Raw genomic sequence first — 20,825 nt, forward strand, 5'->3', positions numbered from 1 at the left:
CAACTAAGCCTGTGCTCCACAAGAGAAGCCACTGAAATGAGAAGCTGGAGCACCATAGCTAGAGAGTAGCTGCTGTTCACCACGACTAGAAATAAGCCCAGGCACCGACAAAGACTTAGTGCAGCCAAAATTAAAATAAAAACCCACCCTTGCCCTTAGCATCCCCCATCCCCTGGTCACCACCATTTACTCTCTGTTTTTTTTCTGGTTTAACTTTCTTAGATGTCACATGTAAGTGATGTTATGTAGTACCTGTCTCTGCCTGACTTATCTCACTTAGCATAAAATACTCAGAGTCCATCCACATCGTCACAAATAAATGGGAAGATATCTTCCTTTCTCATGGCTGAATATCAAAATAAATTTTAATTTTTTAGAAGATAACTTAAAAAAGCAAGACTGTAGAGGGGCAAGGTGCTAGAAGGCATCACAGACAGCTGTCACTGCTCACCTAGAGCCTTCCTTCTGTAGGAGCGGCTGCCTCTGCTGGCAGACACTCCAAGCTGCCAACTGAAGAGAGAAGAAAGGAAGGGAAAGAAGAAGGGAAGGAGGCACAGTTAGCAGGCTTCTTCCACTCTATACTACAGACAAAAGGCACAGTGTTTTAAGAAAAATTGACACATTAACTCTTAATGCATTTTCTGACGCTTATTGGCAGGCAAGAGGTTCAAGACATGGGCAGGAATTTCCCAACCCCCATCAGCGTGTGTTTTGGCCACACCTTGTCCACCCCCTGTGGAGGTCAGAGTCACAGTGACCAGGACAGAGTCTGCTTGGGACATTCAAGTAAGCCCACTCTTCAGTCCCTCTCTGGCTTCCCTGCCACCCCCTCTACCAGCCTTGATCTGTCTGAGTCACAGAGACAGAGTAGGGTGTCAGGCCGGGAGGCCCGGTCCACCTGCTCCGGGCAGGGTTCCCCCTCCTCCCACGCCTCCACTGTGGCCTGCCCTTTACTCAGCAAGTTCCTATTTTTATCACACTCATTATGCTGCAGGGCTCTTCATTTTCATCTCATTGTTGGTGGGGTCATCCGGAGACCTTGTCACCCAGGAGACAGGGAGGGAGGCTGCACTCTCTGCTCCTCTCCGGGCGTGGCCAAGTCGTCATTTGACAGAGCACAGTGGGCTGTCTTTTCTGGTTGTAGGATGACCACCAGAGCCATCGGCTGTTCCAGCTCTTCCTCTTTCCAGAGTGTCTGGTTCAGTCGAGGTTCCTTGCATTGGTCCTTCCCTGCTTATCCAGAAAGGGAGAAACGTATCTTTATTTTATAGGCAGATATATAATTGATAGAGAAAACAGAACATCCATACAAGCCCTTGGTGTGAATCATTGAGAGGAGAAAAATGTCTAGAGGTAACTGACTGCAGTATTAAGAGCATGTAGAATAGAAACACGCCTGCCCTGAAGAACAGGTGTCTCTGCCACTTCCGAGGGCTGGGGCTAGAAGAGGAGTCCCCAGAGCACATTTGCATAAAGACTCCTGGTACTTTTGCCCCAGACTGCACCACAGCAACTGTAAAAGATTAGGATCTCAAAGAGGTGACCACAGGGAAAAGGAGGGAGCGAGGCACTGCTGTTGCGAGGAACTGGTGCTCTGCCTCTCTCCAGCACGGTTTCTATCTGAGGGTGCTGCCCCCACTCTCTCCCTCACACTAATGCGCTCCTGTGGCAGGGACCAGGGCCCCAGCCCCACCACCTGTACCTTGCCTCATGTGGCATCTCTGCTGGAGCTGCTCCTTCTCATCCTTTGAAACCCCACCACAGATGTCACTTTAGGGAACCCTTCCGGGACCCCTGCCCTCTGCCCCTCAGGCAGAGTTCAACATGCTTTCCTCTGAAATTTCTAGGATTGCTATGGTTGGTTTTCCACGGCCTGATTCTCCCACTGCTTTTGTATCGCCAGACTTTGCTGGGTGCCTGATGCACAGGACACAGATTTGTTGAATAGTACTGGACCCAGAATGATAATTAGAGATGATTATGTAAAGGGCCTGATGACTGATGGCTTGCTTTGTCCCAGGCACTGTGCTGAGAACTTCCCAGGCACGCTCCCCCTTAATCCTCACCACCACCCAAGAGGTGGGTGCTATTACTCCCCACTCCGCAGAGGCAGAGACTAGATAAGGGTAAGTAACACAGTGAAGACCACGCAGGTAGAAACCGATACAAATTCAACTTCAATCCAAGTGTGTCTGATTCCATAGCATCTGCTCATTTCTTAAGCTTTTGAAACTCAGAAATAATACCTGAATGTGGTAAGGAATAAAAACAATCCAAACTCCATTAAAGGATAAAAAGTAAGCCATTTTCCTACCTGGATCAACAGTCCCATTCCCCGAACCAGCTGCTCTTGCCAACTTTCTTCTCCTTCCAAAAGTAGTCTCTGCATACACCCCTCTATGGATTTGCCCTCACTGCACACACAGTAGCACACTCTATACGCTGTGCTACACACTTGATTTTTGCCCTTTTAATTGTTATCTTGGAGATTGTTTCATTATCGGTAGTTACAAATCTATGCCCATTAAAAAAAAAAACAACACAGAGCAGTCCATAAATGGATATACCATAATTTATTTAATCCTCCCCTGTTAATGATGCTGTGTTGAAGGGCATTTAGGTGGTTTCCTGCCTTTTTCTATTGTACATGGGGCTATAAAGTGTATTCTTGTCCATAAGTCTCAACACAAGTTATATTACTTTACATATAAATTGTTGGTCCTTCCGGAATTTTTGGCAAAACGAATGGCGTAGAGACCCAGTACAGATGTTGACCATTTCGCTCTACTATGGTCAGTTATCTCACCTGAGATATAGTAAGTGCTCGTAAATGGTTATCATGATAATTATAGCAGCATCCACTGGAGCATGCCATCAAGGTATGTTTATTGAATCTACGAGCATGCAGTTAATTGACATGACGCATTAAGGATGGCTACCTGGAAGCCTTGTAACTGTCAGAATGACTAAGTCCTAATAGTCACTTTCACCCATCAGAATGAATGAGTTTGCAAAACTTCCTAAGAGCAGGTTCTGACATGGGGAGGAGCGAAAGACATCACATAAGTACAGTGATGGGATGCACCAAACAGTGATGAGCCAGGAAAAGAAGCTTCTGATGACAAATTCTTGGTGAATTGACTGAGACCTGTCTCATGGAATGGTTCAGAAGAACCACTGCAGGCTAAGTGGGTCAGCTGAGGGCTGGAAGGAATGGAGGTATGTACTCGTGCTAAGTGAGGTGATGAGCAAAGAAGCAAGGCCATACAGGAGTCAGATCAGAGTGCTGAATGCAGAACTGATCCTTTGGTTATGTGAGAGCATACAGGGCTTATGATGGGCAGTTAGAAGCTTGTGATCTGTGCTTGGTGGATAGAAGATGGAAGACGCCATGAGAGAGAAAGGTAATGCCATCAACCATAAAGACTGGCTGAGGGAGATACTCTCTTATCCAAGATGGGTGGAGGTGCTGATCCCACCAGCTGGGGATCCCCGGGAGATGCAGATGAATTGCTCCGGGGTGAGATAGCCACTCTCCAGGTAAGATAGCCACTTCCTACACAGTGGAAGAGTAGGCCAGGGGCTGCTGCTCCTCAGCACTGGAGTTGATGGAAATAAGCAAAGCCCCTGCTGGACAGATGTGGGAGCATCTACAGAGAAAGGCAGGAGGAGAAGGGGATGACAGAGGACAAGATGGTTGGATGGCATCACTGACTCAATGGACACGAGTTTGAGCAAACTCCAGAAGATAGAGAAGGACAGGGAAGCCTGGTGTGCTGCAGTCCACGGGGTTGCAAAGAGTTGGACATGACTTAGTGACTGAACAACAAGTCGTGTTCCCAAGCACTGTATGAGGTAATAAGAATCAAAACAACAGCTGAAACCTACCATAAACCAGGCCCAAGTGTTAATTCATCTAATTCTCATCCCAGCCTTACAAGTTTATACCCATTTTGCACATGAGAAAAATGAGTCATGCAGAGCTTGACCCTCCAGAACTGGAGTCATGTAACTTGCATCTACTATCAAAATTTGGTTATGAGTTTAGTCCTAACAGTTGTTCTTAGAGACCATCTGCTATCTATCCCCTAAGATGTAGCCTTCACAAGGATAGCTCCCAGTAGGACAAGCAGGCCGTAAGTCATGTCTGTGACTTTCCTAAGCCCCTCCAGGAGCAGAGAGATATCAGGACCACTCTGCTCCTCCCAGCCCTTCGGGATGAGGCCTGGTGTAGAGACACAAGCTGATTCTCTGAATAACCCAACCACGGAATAGTGGGAGTAAGAGTGCTGGGCTGGGAGTGAGGAAGCCCAGGGCCAGGGGACAGACAGAATGGAGAGAGAGCCTGGGAGGAAGGAAGGAAGGAGATGGGCAAGGCTTCTGAGCTTGTTCAGACAAGTAGCCAGCTCTGGGCTGAACATAGAGGTCATGGGACCCCTATGTGTCTGGCAGGCTTCAGCAGGCATCAGGCAAGTGCCGAGGACAAGCAGGGAGGGGAGGGCCGGCCTCAGGCCTCAGGCCTCATACCACAACACCTCAGGCCAGGATGCCCCAACACGGGAATCTGAAAGCTTCATGTCAACCTGGCAGCAAGCTGTCTCCACCCTGTTGGGCGGGATGGGGTGGTTTCTACAGAGAAGGACTTGTTTAGCCCTGAGACATCTCCTAGGGTGGAGATGTCTCCTAGATCTCATCCTAGATGTCTCCTAGGGTGAGAAGGCTGTTTCCTCCTTCTCACCCCCACCCCTCACCCAGAGCCAGACAGATCTGCTCTGCTCTGGCTTTGTCACAGCTTCAGACACATATTAACTGGCCTGGCCGGGGATAAACACAGCATACAATCAATAAAAGAATGATGCTGACTGCCTTCGGTAGCCCCAAACCTCAACACCACCAGCCACAAGCCCACCATCACACCCATCCCTTGCTCACTGCTCACAGAGAAGGCAGTGAATAGTCAGGCCATCTCCTTTCATCAACCACACTTGTGACAATCATAATGTCCCCAGGCCTCCATCCTTGCTCTGGTCTGCAAGGTACTTTGGAGCTCTCCTTCCAGCCCCCACAGGTTGTCATGGTGCCTGCTGCTCAGACTTTTCATTGGACAGAGCTGTGCAGACTGTCTCCATGGCAATAAAAAGGATCTGTGGAGAAACGATGCTGGCCTTGGAAATTAACTCACAGGAACACTCCTGGGAAATAAGCTCCTCTTAGGGGGTCAGGAGACATTCCCCTCCTGAAGATGCAGTTTCTCAGCCGTTTCACTGGCCTGGCTCTATAATGGCCATGCCACCATCCTTGTCTACTCTCCAGCCACAGAGGATGGCAGCTCCAGGTTTCTGGCTGCACCAGTAAAGACTGCAAGTCAGGGGACTTCCCTGGCAGTCCAGTGGCTAAAACTGTTCACTCCCAATGCAGGGGCCCTGGGTTCAACCCCTGGTCAGGAAACTAGATCCCACATGCCAAAACTAAAGATTCTGTGTGCCTCAACTAAGACCTGGTGTAGCTAAATAAATAAATGTTAGGGGAAAAAAAAACCCTGCAAGTCAGGTGCCCTTCTTAGGGTCCACAGGTAGCGTCCCTGCCCACCCCACTTCTCCTGGGTTGCACCCCTCCATCCTCCCCACATGGCGGGACCTAGGTTCTCCCTGCTAAGATATGAGCTGATACAGCTGGAGACACTCTCTCCTCTCTGCCCAGATACCTGTGTATTATCCCAGAACCTTTGATAACAAAACAAACAGACCTCTGCTGGTCCACTCCGGTCTCTCTGCCCTGTGTCTGCATCTTTCTCTTCGGCCTTTCATACCCAGCATCTTGGCTTTTGTACTGTTAAGGTTCACAGTCCAGCAGGGAGGGCACTAGGGTTCTTTGAAATGCCTAGTCCCTTTCAAAACCAACACTCGGACTCAGCCACCTGGAATCGAGCTGAGCTAGGTTGAGATGGCCTACATCAGGTCCCTAACCCCTTACCTCTCCCCAACACTACCTGCTTTCACAGAAGGATCAGAGGCCGATTCACACTTGAAGGTGACTAATAACAGACTGAAGTGTATCATCTCAGGGAGATCAGAAGTTAAATTGGGAGGAATGAGCTCCTATGTGGAATTTTAGGATTTTCAAGGAAGATTTTCAAAGAGTAGAGTTTGGACTTCACTCTTAGAAAGGAAAAGAGAGAAACTATATGGATTTTCTTGTCTCCAAAGCATTTCTTTGCACTTGGTGACTCGCCTGGATGATAAAGGAAATTTGTTTTGTCTTACCTGCTATCTGCAAAGCCAGAAAAAGTGATTTCTTATAAAATCTTGCCACACTGGGGACTTCCCTGGTGGTCCAGTGATTAAGACTCCTAGCTTCAATGCAGAGGGTGCAGGTTCCATCCCTGATTGGGGAACTAAGATCCCACATGCCACATTCTGTGGACAAAATATAAAAATTGAAAACTAATCCTGCCACACTTAAGCTAGGCGTGGTGTCACCGAGGAGGACTTTGCCTCCACTGCCTAGTGTGACAATGTCCTCCCCAGCAGTCCAGAGCACGCCTTGTACCCACCACCTCTGATAGAGCAGCCCACAGTGAGCTTGGCCAGGTTCTGTAAGGGCACCCTTCCTGGCTTGCAGCTGGCCATCTTCTCATTGTGTCCTCCCACGGCAGAGAGAAAAGGAGATCTCATATCTCTTTTATAAGAGCACTAATTCCACCATGAAGGGCCCACCTTTGTGACCTCATCTAACCCAAATGACCTCCCAAAGGTCCAGTTTCCAAACACCATCACACTGGGGTGAGAGTTCCAACACATGACTATTGGGGGAGGCACACAAACCTTCCATCCATCTCCCTGTGCAAACCCAGAAGCTGCTGCCCTGGAAAAGAGAACTTCCTGGGGAACATCAGTGCAAGAGGTAATGGCCAAGAGTACCTGGCACAGGACTTTCTTGGGATAAGCTCAGAATGAGGACCAGGAACCTGATTTGGGGACCACTTCTCCCGAACAGCCCATCATGTTGTCAAGCTCCTTACCGTCCATGGGACTGTTTCCTCATCTGTAAAATGACAGAGGAGAGGAAAGGTGGGGTAAACCAGATCTTTTGTATGACATTTTCTATTTTCCTTGATTCTGGGGTACAGATGTTGCCAAGGCAGGTGATGAGCAGGTTTCAACCTCTTTTGGAAAAGATAAGAGATCAGGTGCACTGGAGAGAAGCCAGCAAATTCGGCAAGAAAAACACAGCCTCTGACAAGCAAGTGACTTGGGTTTTGTAAATCCTCAGGGAGCCACACCTCCCCAAACCTGCTTCAGTTCTTAACTACCATCAAGTGAAGCAAGGCAGGAGGGTGAAATGTTTGACTTGGAGTTAGATGATGAGCGTCAGGAGACTGGGGAAGAGAAGAAAGGAGTTAGAGGAGAATGACGGACACAGATCCATCTAATGTGGGCAGTTGGGGTCTGTTCTGAAGTTGGGTGGTGGGGGTGATGGTTTCTTTTGCTTGGCACCGCATATTCCTTCCTGGTGCCTGTTAAAAGGAGCCAACTGTACTCTCAATAAGCTGTTTAATTGGCCAATGGGACCATGTGCTTTAAGTGATAAAATCTGACCCAGGACACTCAAGACCCAAACTCAAGACCCAGTGCTCTGGTCAGGATTCCTGTCAAGGAATCCAGTTACTAGCCCCAAGCCACACCCCCCACCCATCTCAGTCCCACACCTGGAGCACGTCAGGTCACCAAGGTCCCAGCCTCACCATCAACATATTCTGTCAATTGTCTCCAGAAGCTGGGTCACCAGAAATGAGACAAAAGGAAGCTTTGTCTTCCTCCCCTGCCAGGTCTTCACATTCTAAACTGTCCTGATTTTTACTCAGGGATAAGTAAAGGGAATTGTTAATATGTAAATTTCACTGTACTAAATGTTGCATTTAAACGATTCTGGGTTTTTTTGACAAGTTGTTCAACAACATCCAGTTGTTGAAAGACCCCAGCCCAGCTCTCTTTTGTGTGTAATGAGTTTATTCAGACCTTCCTTTCTCATCTTCCTTCCCTGCCTCCTCATACTTTTTTAAAAATTTATTTATTTTAATTGAAGGATAATTGCTTTACAGTATTGCATTGGTTTCTACCAAACACCAACATGAATCAGCCATAGATTTATCCATGTCCCCTCCCACATGAACATCCCTCCCACCTCCCTCCTCATTCCACTCCTCTGGATTGTTTCTGAGCCCTGGTTTGAGTTCCCTGGTCATACAGCAAATTCCCACTGACACTCTCTTTCACACATGATAATATATGTTTCCATGTAATTCTCTCCATTCATCCCACCCTCTCCTTCCTCCCCACAGCCCAAGCCATGTTCATAAGTCTGTTCTCAATGTCTGTGTCCCCATTACTGCTCTGCAAATATCTCCTCAACCTTTTAATCCTCTGGTTTCTTCTGGGAATCCCATGGGACAGTCACGTGGACTGCTCAAACCATTAACCACAGATATGAGATCTGGCAGCTCTAAAGCCTCTAGTGAAAATTTCTGAAGGCTGTCACTTGGGGGAAGTGGACTAATTGCTATTTGGGGAAGAGGAGAGATTGTGTTTCTCCCTGGGGCCTCAGTGGAGCAATGGTTGAGTGTTTTGTCCCTGAAACATACTTGAGACCACAGATGGTTACTTCCTGGAGACCGGAGGTAGACACTTATGTGCCCTGACTCACCCCTCTTGCCTTCCTCCTGATTTCTGACATGAGTATGTGGATTGTGCCTGTGGGTCTTGACTTGTCACACTGCAGAAAGCATCTTCCTCTGATTGGAAGAATGAGAATGTTGATAAACCCAGTACAGCCCTCAGTGGATGGGAGATGAAACACTCGGTAAACACTCTGCCTACCAGCCTTAGGGTGGACACTTCCAGTCTGAGAGGCATTCTCTACTCTCCTTGGAAAGTTGGGGGTGGCGGGGGAAGGAGTCTGTGCCAGGAATGGCACCCATCCCTGCACACCCCTATATGGGCTTTCCTTGTTTCCATGATCACTCACCACTCACTCCCTCGCTCCTGCTTCCTCCCATCTCCTGTCCAAAAGCCCTTGTCACTGTTTTCAAAAGAAGCCAAACTAAGACAGACCTGAAGAGAGAAGTGGACTGACAGAGCTTGGCCATCACTTTCTCATGGAGGGTGGTTGAGAGACAGATGTGGATTCAAATCTCAAAAAAGCCTTGCCTTTTATAAGCTAATGTATTTAGACAGATTAACCTCTCCGGAGCCGGCAGCATCTGGAAAACATCAAAGATTGATGATAAAATGATCAGCAAAGGGAGTCATTTTACTCACTGGGATTCATAGGGACCCATCCTGCAGAAGGAACAGCATCTTTTGACTTTCAATTACTAAGGCAATGGAGACTCTAAGCGGAGTCAGCCAGGGCACACTCAACAGCCCCGCCCAGCAAGGCTCCCTCCGTGCCCCCACCCCCAACCTCCACACAGTGTCCCATCCCTAAGGAAGCCCAAGGGCACACTATGGCCTCTAGCCTTAGTTCTGAACCTTTTCCTTGATCACTCCTGTCCTCCATTCCTGTTCTATTCCCAATCTTTCGTTTATTCTGTTAATAAACTAATGTTTAGGACTTCCCTGTCGGTCCAGTGGTTAAGACTCAGCACCGCCAATTCAGGGGGCGTGTGTTTGATCCCTGGTTGCAGGGATGCTGCATGGTGTGGCCAAAAGATTGAAATAAAAATGAATATGAGGAGGAAAATTTTTTTTAAAAAAACTATAAAAGAGTGGGGCTTTCTTGGTGGCTCAGGGATAACCTGCCTGCCAGTGCAGGAGACACGAGTTCGATCCCTGATCCAGGAAGAGCCCACATGCCATGGAGCAACTAAGTCCATGCTCTACAACTATTAAAGCCTGTGGTCTAGAGTCCAGGAACCACAACAACCGAACCTCGCGCCTTAGAGCCCGTGCTCTGCAACAAGAGAAGCCACTGCAACGAGAAGCCTGTGCACTGCAACTAGAGGAGCCCCGCCAGCAATGAAACCCGGTGCAGCCAAAAATAAATAAACGATTTTAAGAAAAAACTATAAAGGAATATTTTAAATAAAATAATGTTTGGCCCACTGCTTAACTGACCAAAAGGAGCATTCCCTTTAGGTGAAAGGGTCATGCAACTTCTTGGTAAATCTGACCCAGGATCTGCACCACACAGCAGATTTTTACCCTCATCCCACAGAACCCAGCCTCCATGAAAACTCAGGTAATGGACTCTTTAGCCCAGGTACACTGCCTCAGGCCAGCCAGGGACTGCCTCTTCTGCTCCAGTGCTGCGCCAGGACTGTCCACCTAGGCACTGACCCTCAAGTTGCCTCCTGCCCGTAAGTTCAGCCCCACGAGTGGGACCTGGGCAGAGGCAGCCAGGGATGTCAGCACAGGGGTGAATGTGGCATTATAGGGGACAAGGGACCAACCACCACAGTAGTCTGGGGTAAAAACAAGAGAAAAATGGCCAGAGGCTGCAACTTATGCCACTTTTTATTCCCAAGGGGCCCCACATCCAAACAAGACAGAGAACCCTCAGGCTGGAAGGGCGTCACCCCTGTTTATCATAACCTTCACCTGTGGCCATCTCAGGACACCCCAGAATTCCCCTTTGCCCTAAGAGTTCTTTCCAGATCTTTCTTAAGGCATCAGAGAGGAAGAGGTTAACCTGAAATGTATAAACGCAGACAAAATGCTCCCAGGTAGAGTCACATATGCCAAGCCTCAGCGCCAAAGTCTGACCCGTCCTGAGGACCTCCCTCCCACATCTGTAGGAGCTGCAAGCTAACTAGTCCCCACCCCACCCCACTCCGCCTTCCCTCCCAAACAGGCTTCACACCTTCTCCTCCCCAGGCCTCCCAGCACACAAATATCTGCAGAACAGCAGGACTCTCTGATGTTCCAAACTCGGTGGCTTTCTGTTTTTCACTTGTTAGGATGAAAGCATCTCATACCACCTCAAGGGCTGTTGGGAACCAAATAAATACTGAGGTGGTTTATTCCCAGGAAGCATTTGGGTCTGGTTACCCACAATCCACAGCCTCTGGCTGGAAATTTGACCTGGGGAGGGCTCTGGGGGGAACGGATGGAGAGACCCAAAGAGTCCAGCCCCTGTCCTCACCCAACCCGGGCAGCTGCCTTTCCCGCAGCCCCTGTCCCCTTGTGAGGCAACGAGGTGAGAGCCAGGTGAGCGGTGGACACAAAGCCCATTCCTTCTCTTTGCCCCTCCGCCTCTCACAGCCCCCTCCACATTGGGGACACTCCCTCATCCCACGGCGCTCTTGAGGGAGCCTCATCTCATAGGCAACTTGAGCCCAGGCTGGGCTTTTCCAGACAGAAGAAGGGGCAAGGGCCATAGATCAAGTGCCGACCCTCCCTCTGCACCCCTACCCTTTCTCCTGCCCTCTCCCCCAGCCCTTCCCATCCCTGAGGTCTTTCCACCACAGACACACACCAACAGCCACACACACAAATCCCCTCTCTGAGCATTTCCTTATTGGAAGCAAAGTTCTCTTGTCTCTCTCGAATCCCTGCCTCCTGCATGTGGGACTTTTCTCAGTGACAGCCATCCCCACTGCTACCCTGGCAGTCAGCACCTTCCCTCACTCACTGCAGGAGGCGAGGGGTCAGCAGCCCTGACTCTGCTGTCAGGCTCCTATTGTCCACCTCCTCTCTGCGGCCTCTCTCTCCCTGCAGGCCCCCTGCACCACTCTCAGTCTCTCCCCTGCAGGCCTGCAGGGCACTGGCCTGGCTTGCCCGCGACTGTCCTCCCCTGCCTCAGCCCCTGCAGAGTGTAGGATCTCTAGTCTTGGGACTGGAGATCCAATGGCAAGATTCTGCCCATGGCCCTGGCTACTAAAGGGCTAGGGGACACCCCACCGAGTCCCCTCTCTGGGCCTGGCCTTCTCACGGAACCATTCTGTCCCACCCTGCTTGTCTGCATCTTCCCAGCATAACCACCCCCTGAGGCCCCAGTTCTTCCAGGTCTGTAAAACCTACTCTGCAAGGACCGAAGCCTTTGGCCCAGAGACTTAAATACTCTTGGTTCACTGGTAAATTCTGACTCCCCACTTCAGAGCCCTCAGTCAGGCTGCTGCAGGTGGCACCCTGCCCTGAACCTGCAGCCCGGAACTGTCCCAACCCCAGGGAGACTTCATGGCTTTTTCCTAAGTAACAGAAGTAGTAAAGGTGTCTTGATCTTCATAGCGTATCTCTTTCAACTACACCTGAGTTTATGTTAATAGGCAACTTGGAAAACACCTAAGGATGGGGGCTGGTTGCCAGGGGAACCAACTATGTGATTAGAGGGCTGGAACTTTCAGCCCCATCCCCTTGATCTCTGGGGAGAGGAGAGTGATTGGAGGTTGAATAAATTGCCATTGGTCAATGATTTAATCAATCATGCCTATGCAATGAAGCTTCATAAAAACACAAAGGTCAGGATTCAGAGAACTCCTGAGTTGGTGAGCACATGGATATCTGGGGACAGCGGTGCCTGAGAGGTCAAGGAAGCTCTGTACTCTTTTCCATACCTTATTTTTTTTTAATATTTGTTTATTTATTTGGCTGTGTTGGGTCATAGTTGCTGTGCACAGGCTTAGTTGCCTCAAGGCATGTGGATCTTAATTCCCTGATCAGGGATTGAACCTATGTTCCCTCCATTGGAAGGCAGATTCTTAACCACTGGACCACCAGGGAAGTCCTTCTGCCCCGTACTTTGCCCTGTGCACCTCTGTGGAGCTCTGTGAATCTAAAGAGGGTGCGTGCTTGGGGAAGGGATGGAGGAGAGGTGGGTGGGGTAGGAGACGAGAGATTTCCCAGTCAGTCGGAGATAATGGCATCTGCCTGAGGGTGGTGCACAAACGGGACCACGGATAAGATGAGCAAGGAGAAATTCCCCTCACCATACAGTGCCCCCCCCATATTTTTTTAATTGCATTCCATTGAAAGCAGAGCAGCTTGTTTTGTGAGCATTTCACCTCTGTGGTGGCAGACATGATGGGGGAAGATTTCTGTCCCGTAGCCAGAGTTGTTTGTAGAGCATCAAGCCCTTGGAGGACAGGGGGGCAGCAGAGAAGGTAAGGCGGGCCATCATCGAGTGTGCTCAGCTTCACGAGGGAAGATTGCAAACAGTTCCGAGAAGAGGCATGATCCCATGAACCGAGATGCTAAAAGGGAAAATGACTCAGGAGGGTTAGTAGACTGTCAGCAATGAAATCTCAGCTACGGACTCACAAATGAGCCTTCGGAGGCACTAAGGAAGCTGAAGAGACTGGGGAGGCCACAGGGAGCTCGGATTTCAGGTCATCTCTGAGGATGGAGGCAAGGGCACTTGGCCAAGGGCAGATACACAGGAGGGACCAGTCTGAGAAGGATGTTGGCAGAGCACAGAGAACTAGGGAGGCAGAAGGCAAGCTCTGACCAGTGCATGGGCAGAGGGGGACGATAACAATGACAGGACAACCGTGACCTCATCACAGTCCATCTGGCCCATCAGAGGGGCTAGGGGACAAACCCCCCGAGTGAACAGAACATAGTTGTAGGAGAATAACAAAGCCAGAGATGGACCTCAAGGCATTTTACAAGGTCTCTCACAGACCCAGGTGAGCCAAGTGGCAGGACGGCTAGGTGGACTGTAGTGGGTTGGAACACCTGAGCTTATGCAAGGCTGGGGGCGGGTCTAATGCAAGATCCGTCTGAGAGACACTGAGAATCCCTTGTCTAAAAAAGGTGGAGAATCTTAGTGTCAGGTACAGTCACCAAGGAGGACCACAATCACCAATGTATGTCCCCACCAAAGGATGTGAAAAACATAAATTGTTGGCAGAGAGTGGACACCTGTTCTTGACTCTTACCAAGAGCAGAGACTTAATCCACAACTCTACCCACGGAGGATGGAACAGGGCCTAGCAAAGAGCAAGCCCTCGAAAAATATTTGCTGAATGAATAAATGCAAAAGACATGAGAAAGGAGAGCAGAGAGTATAGGAACCAGCTTTAAAAGCCAGAAAGGACCATCATGGCACATTCCCAGGGACACGTGGTTTGTGCCTGCTTTTACAGGTCTCAGTGGGGAGTGCCTCAGACCCCTTGCCAACTCCCAGGGGCAGCCTCTCACCTGTCCCCCATCTTCTTACTGGCCCCCAGGGTGTTCCCCACCAACGGGCTGACCACTGCATTGCACACCAGGAAGTCAACGCCCCCACAGTGCTCCAGAGCAGGGTGGCATGTAAGGCTGGGTAAGCTGGAGCTGGCTTGAGCAGACCTGGCCCTCCCAGAGCAGTCCAGTGCAAGGGGCGTTGAGACAAAGCTTGTTAATCAGATACCGTCTCCAGTAGGAATGGTGTCAAGGCTCTGTGAGAACCAAACTCAGTGAAAGTAAGGGCCTCGGACAGGCCCGGGCCAGGCTATCCGGAGCCAAGGTCCTCAGGGGAGGAAAGTCCTATCCAGGAGCCCTCTGGGGGGTGAGGATGGGGGAATCCCTTTAGAGCTCTCTTCAACCATAGATCTCTCAGCTTGGGTGGGAGTGAGGCCCTCCCATCAACAGGCCCCGTTACAGAGTGCCAGTGTGAGCAGTGAGGTGGGCTTAGTTAGACCATGAGCAGTCATGGTCTCAGGCCACATTCTGGGGCCTCCAAGCCCCCATCCCAGTCCCTGCCTCCCTGCTCACCCCCAGAGCTGAGCAAGGAGGGGAAGGCTCTGCATGTTCTCCTCTCTGTGTCCTTCCACCTCCGTGGCCTATTACTATGGCCACCAGCTGCTCCTGGTCTCTGCCATCCCCTGGGGCACATGGTGCCCATCATGCTCAGCCCCTCGCCCTTCAGCTCTGCCACCGCCCAGTCCATGTTCTGCTGCCAGACACTGAATCGTGGTGAAGCTGATCCTGTGGCAGAGATGGAAGGAATAAGGCAGCCTCAGCTCCCTGCTGCCATTCTCCTTTCCCCTCTGAAAATCAACAAAGCCATGCCCTGCCCTGCAGCCCTGAGGTCCTTCTGTGGTAAGGATCCCTATGAGGGGTCAGGGCCCATGGGATAATGGGGTGCTCACCCATCAGTGGACGCCATGACCATGGCTACCCAACTGACCAGGATGCACTTCTGTTTTATCCCTCTGCTGCTACATTGTCCAGAGAGCTCAGCAGAGGATGGAACAAGCTCTGAGGGACCCAGGCCACTGCTTGGAGCATGGTGGCCAGTGACTGGCCTGCTCCCTGCTAAACTCTACCCTGGGGGAAAGAATCAAAAACTTAAAACTTATTACCCCGAGCTCCTCCGGACAGACAAGGGCCAGGAGCAGAGAATGTAAAATCAACAGGTGAGCCTCAGGCCAGGGAAACTTTTCTGAAAATTTCCTGTTTATAAAAGGGGCAAATTAGAATGGGAGACCCAGAATTCAGTAGACAAGGCTATTTTCCCATTCAGTCCATAAACAAGCACTGAAGCACCTGCAATGTGTCGGATACCAGGCAATAGACGTCATGACCCTGGTGAACCATGCCCTCTGATCCCCACCCATGGTGCTTCCCAGTAGGGTGAGGATGCCAGATACCAAACCAATAATTATACCAATCATCAATTTTAATGAGCTGCTTATGGTTGAAAAAACAGAATTCAACGAAACTCTCAGTCAAAGCTGGAGGGAATACAAGCACAATCACTTTGGAAAATGGTTCGGCGCTGCCCAGGGAATTTGAACAGACAGCCCTCTGATTCCGCACTTTCACAGCCCAAGAGGGTGGTCATGTGTGCACCACGAGCCTGCACACGAGCGTTCACAGCAACATGCTTTGTGATAGCCTCAAACTGGAACCAAGCCTAAACATCCATTAATGGTAGAGTAGACAAATTGGGTTGCACTTATATACCAGAATACTACACAGCAATGAAAATTAGTGAATTGAAGCTACATACTGAACAGCATATATGAATCTTAAAAAAAAAAAATAAAAGATATCCTCGAGGGAAAGAAACCAGACACAAAATCATGTGTTATTATGTGATTGTATATACATGAGTTTCAAAAGCAGTCAAAACCCCTCTGTGTTGTTTAAGAATGCAAACAGGTGGTAAAATTGCACAGAAAAACAACAATACTTATCACAAAATTCAGGATGGTGAATATTCCGAGGGTAAAAGGAAGGTTACAACTGGGGAGCGGCAAACCTAGGGACTCCTGGGGTGCTGGTTGCGTTCCACTGTATGTCTATGGTGTCCATTATGACATATGTGACTTGAGGGAGGGATAATTAAGGAATTTGGGATTAATAGACACACACTACTGTGTATAATGTAGATCTACAACAAGGACCTACTGTATTGCATAGGGAACTACATTCAATATCTTATAATAACCTATGATAGGGACTTCCCTGGCGGTCCAATGGTTAAGATTCTGTGATTCCACTGAGGGACTACAAATTCAGCCCCTGGAAGAGGAACTGAGATCCCACATGGTTCCACATATTGCACTGCAAGGCAAAAAAAAAAAAGCCCAGCTCCTCCGCACAGACAAGGCCAGCAGTAAAGAATGAAGGAAAAGAATCTGAAAAAATAATATATGGAACTGAATCATTTTGCTGTACACCTGAAACACTGCAAATCAGTCATACTTCAATAAAATGTTTAATCAAAAATATAAAAATAAATAAAAATTTTTAAAAAGAATATACCCCCACAAGAAAAAAAGATACATGTGTCTTGTGTGTGCATATATATTGTGTATACATATATATATGTGTGTGTGTGTGTGTCTGTGTGTATGCATTCATATACACTTTTATGTATTTATTATATTTCACAATCAAAATGTTTAAAAAGTTAAGATTATCTACTTATGGTAAATTTTTAAATTCAAGCAGTTCAAAGCTAACTCATAAACTAAATCTCCCAGTTCTCTTCTTGGAGGCAAACATCCCAGTGTCTCAAACACTTTCTCAGAGATGTTCTGTGCAAAGGGCTTTGTTTGGAACAACAAGCTTTTGTGTATAAACATTCGATCCACAAAGGGTTTCCTGGGAGAATCCTGCCCGCAATGGAGGAAGCAGAGGATCAGTGGGCTCCTTGAGGGCAGCTCCACTTGCTTCCTCTCTGGGTCCCAGATCCCTGCCAGGCCTGAAGCCAGGGGTGCTTGGTCAGGCCAACTCAGTACAGGGTGCCTGGCTCCTTTCTGCTCAGGCTGGGAGAACCGTCATTAGGGAGACTGCAGAAAACAGGACCTGGAAGATGAAGGGGGGTCTGATGAGGGAAGTAGCTGAATGGGTACTCTAGTCCAGGGGCACAGATTGAGAGGTAGAGCAGAGGGGTGTGAATGTCCATGGTGGCTGGGACAGAGTAGGGTCCTCTCTGTGCCAGGGGAGCAGAGAACGAGGGACCCTTGGCTGAGAAACCTGGCTGTGGTTCCCAATGCCTGCATGATCACTCCACCAGGCTGTGCTGAAGTGAAGCTATCTGAAGGGCAGCTGTGGGGAGCCCAGGCCAGTCAAAGCAGCCCCAGGCCAGTCAAATCAGCCCCAAGCCAGACTGGTGTGGAGACCCCTGCTCCTCGGAAACACTCAGAAAGGAGAGGTGTGCCACCCTATCTATGCACAGGGTGAGAACTGGCATGGGGGAATCACGTATTCCCAGTTCCCCATGAACTGGAAATATATCAGGGATGCTTGCCTAGGGGACCCTCCAACCTCCAATTTCCTAGCTCCACATCAGTGTGAGCTCCACATCTCCAACCTTTCCCTCCAACCTCCAATTTCCTAGCTCCACATCAGTGTGAGCCGAGGCTCCTGCTTCCCCCAGCATGAGATTCCATTTGCTTGCTGAGGAGCACTGTCCCTTCTTGAATCTAGGAATTTGATTAGCTTCCTGCTAAGGGAGATGGGGAAGGCATGGTTGGAGCAAGGGACTGTCAAGGACACTCAGGGACTTGGGGTATACTTTTGGGGTATGGAGAGTCAGGGAGCTGAAGAGAGGCAAGCCCTGGCAGCTCTGAATCCAGGGGCCAACAAACATACCCTTTCAGGAGTCTCTGATGTGGGCTGACTCTGTCCACAGACCCCTCATCTGTTCCAGACCTGCTCTGGCCACTCCATCACAAGGGACTCTGGTTACTAAGCAACCCCTGCCGTACCTACTGCATCTCCCCTCGTTCCTTAGCAACCCTTGCATAACCCAGTTCCTTGGAGTTAGGGGTTGGTATCTATACATGATAAGTGAATGGGTGCTGCTCAGGAATAGTGGAGAAATTTCAGAGTAAATATCAGTTTGCGTCAGTGTCATAATGCAGGTGATCAAATGGTCTGCTTTGGGAAGGAAGGTCTTGATAGTCAATTTTGGTCTCTCTACTGGTACCATACTTCCAAAAACACCCTTTGCAGGTCCTAGATCTCCTTGCTTTTTGTTGTTGTTGTTGTTGTTAAATCCCAGCTGCTTTCACTCTGCTCTCTCTCTCTCTTCTCTGCAAGGTCATAATACAGTCTTTCTTTTGAGGGGATGAGGGGTTTCAGGTTCTGATGGTTCTACCTTTCCTAAACAGGACAACAGATTCTAAATGTTGTTCTGACCCCTGGGGGACTCCTCTCCCCTGCAGCTGCGATCACAGGTTAACCCCATCATGTGCCAAGGGAAATCAGTCTCCTTGGCAGGGAGGGCAGCAGGAAAAAGAGGATTCCCTTTTTGTCGGGGCAGGACACCCCCTGCTGGAAGGCTGGTTTTATAGCACCTCAGGGAAGCAGGTCCCATTGCTCAGCAAGTCTGCCGCTTCCAGCACTTCTTACCAAGCCTTCAACTTGCAGCAAAGTCATTTGCCGGAAAGCTGCCCTACTTGTAAGGAAAAGCAACTCCAGGAGAGACTGGTGAGACCTCCTCTATCTCCTTTGGTTCCCTTTCCTGTTCAAGTTCCCCTAGATCAAGGCCTGAGATTGAATGACTTCCATGGGCCCAGACTCTGGCAATTTCTCCCTTCATTCTCACTCATCTTCACTCTGAAGCACAGGTCCTGGGAGCCTAGAGTGGCCTCTGAGCCTGGCATTGCCCACTCTGATTCCCCTTCCCATGCAGATCAGTTCAGATGCCCAAATGTGGAGGATGGGAAGCCAAGTAGACATACCCTCAATCTAGTCCCAAGTGGAGGTGGATGGCCTTCACTGATGGGACCAAAAAGAGAAGAGAATGGTAAAGGAAAGAAAACAAAGACTAGGGAAAGATGCCCGGTCATTAGAAACATTGATAATCAGGAGAGAGAAACGAGGGACATGTCAACAAAAGCTGCGTGATCTTGGGCATTTATTCCTCTCTCTGACTCCAATGGCACCTTGATAAGAACTAAGTTAGGTGGTCCTAAGGGCTGTGACCGACACACTAAGCACGGCCAAGAGGAGCTACCCCACGTCCGAGGTCAGGGGCAGAAGCCAGGAGGACCCCATGCCCAAAGGGCGGCGGCCAAGAGGAGTTACCCCACTTCCGAGGTCAGGGTCGGCGACCGAGAGGAGCTACCCCGCGTCCGAGGTCAGGGGTGGCGGCCGGGAGGAGCTACCCCACACCGAGGCCAGGGGTGGCAGCCGGAAGGACCAACCCCACATCCATGGAGCGGTGGTTACGTGGGCGCAGGAGGGCCTAGAGGAGCTATCCCACGTTGAAGGTCAGGAAGGGCGGCGGTGAGGAGATACCCCTCTTCCAAGGTAAGGAGCAGTGGCTGTGCTTTGCTGGAGCAGCCGTGAAGAGATACCCCATGCCCAAGGTAAGAGAAACCCAAGTAAGACCGTAGGTGTTGCAAGAGGGCATCAGAGGGCAGACACACTGAAACCATACTCACAGAAAATTAGTCAATCTAATCACACTAGGACCACAGCCTTGTCTAACTCAATGAAACTAAGCCATGCCTGTGGGGCAACCCAAGACGGGCGGGTCATGGTGGAGAGATCTGACAGAATGTGGTCCACTGGAGAAGGGAATGGCAAACCACTTCAGTATTCTTGCCTTGAGAACCCTATGAACAGTATGAAAAGGCAAAATGGTAGGATACTGAAAGAGGAATTCCCCAGGTCAGTAGGTGCCCAATATGCTACTGGAGATCAGTGGAGAAATAACTCCAGAAAGAATGAAGGGATGGAGCCAAAGCAAAAACAATAACCAGCTGTGGATGTGACTGGTGATAGAAACAAGGCCCAATGCTGTAAAAAGCAATATTGCAAAGGAATCTGGAATGTCAGGTCCATGAATCAAGGCAAATTGGAAGTGGTCAAACAAGAGATGGCAAGAGTGAATGTCAACATTCTAGGAATCAACAAACTAAAATGGACTGGAATGGGTGAATTAAACTCAGATGACCATTATATCTACTACTGTGGGCAGGAATCCCACAGAAGAAATGGAGTGGCCATCATGGTCAACAGAAGAGTCCAAAATGCAGTACTTGGATGCAATCTCAAAAACAACAGAATGATCTCTGTTCGTTTCCAAGGCAAACCATTCAATATCACGGTAATCCAAGTCTATGCCCCAACAAGTAACGCTGAAGAAGCTGAAGTTGAACAGTTCTATGAAGACCTACAAGACCTTTTAGAACACCCAAAAAAGATGTTCTTTTCATTATAGGGGACTGGAATGCAAAAGTAGGAAGCCAAGAAACACCTGGATTAACAGGCAAATTTGGCCTTGGAATATGGAATGAAGCAGGGCAAAGACTAATAGAGTTTTTCCAAGAAAATGCACTGGTCATAGCAAACACCCTCTTCCAACAACACAAGAGAAGACTCTACACATGGACCTCACCAGATGGTCAACACCGAAATCAGATTGATTATATTCTTTGCAGC

At 49.2% G+C, this 20,825-nt stretch overlaps 1 long non-coding RNA gene across 1 annotated transcript; it reads right to left on the bottom strand.

The window, feature by feature from the left end:
- Window positions 1-347: 347 nt before the first annotated feature.
- LOC112448551 (uncharacterized) lies at window positions 348-18,137 on the bottom strand. Its single transcript, XR_003036953.2, has 3 exons — window positions 18,024-18,137; window positions 13,001-13,189; window positions 348-9,259 (listed from the first exon to the last, which is right to left on the bottom strand). It is a non-coding gene; the product is annotated as an uncharacterized lncRNA (long non-coding RNA).
- Between the last annotated feature and the right edge of the window lie 2,688 nt (window positions 18,138-20,825).

The sequence above is a fragment of the Bos taurus genome, chromosome 10, assembly GCF_002263795.3.
Source record: "Bos taurus isolate L1 Dominette 01449 registration number 42190680 breed Hereford chromosome 10, ARS-UCD2.0, whole genome shotgun sequence".
Lineage (NCBI taxonomy): Eukaryota > Metazoa > Chordata > Mammalia > Artiodactyla > Bovidae > Bos > Bos taurus.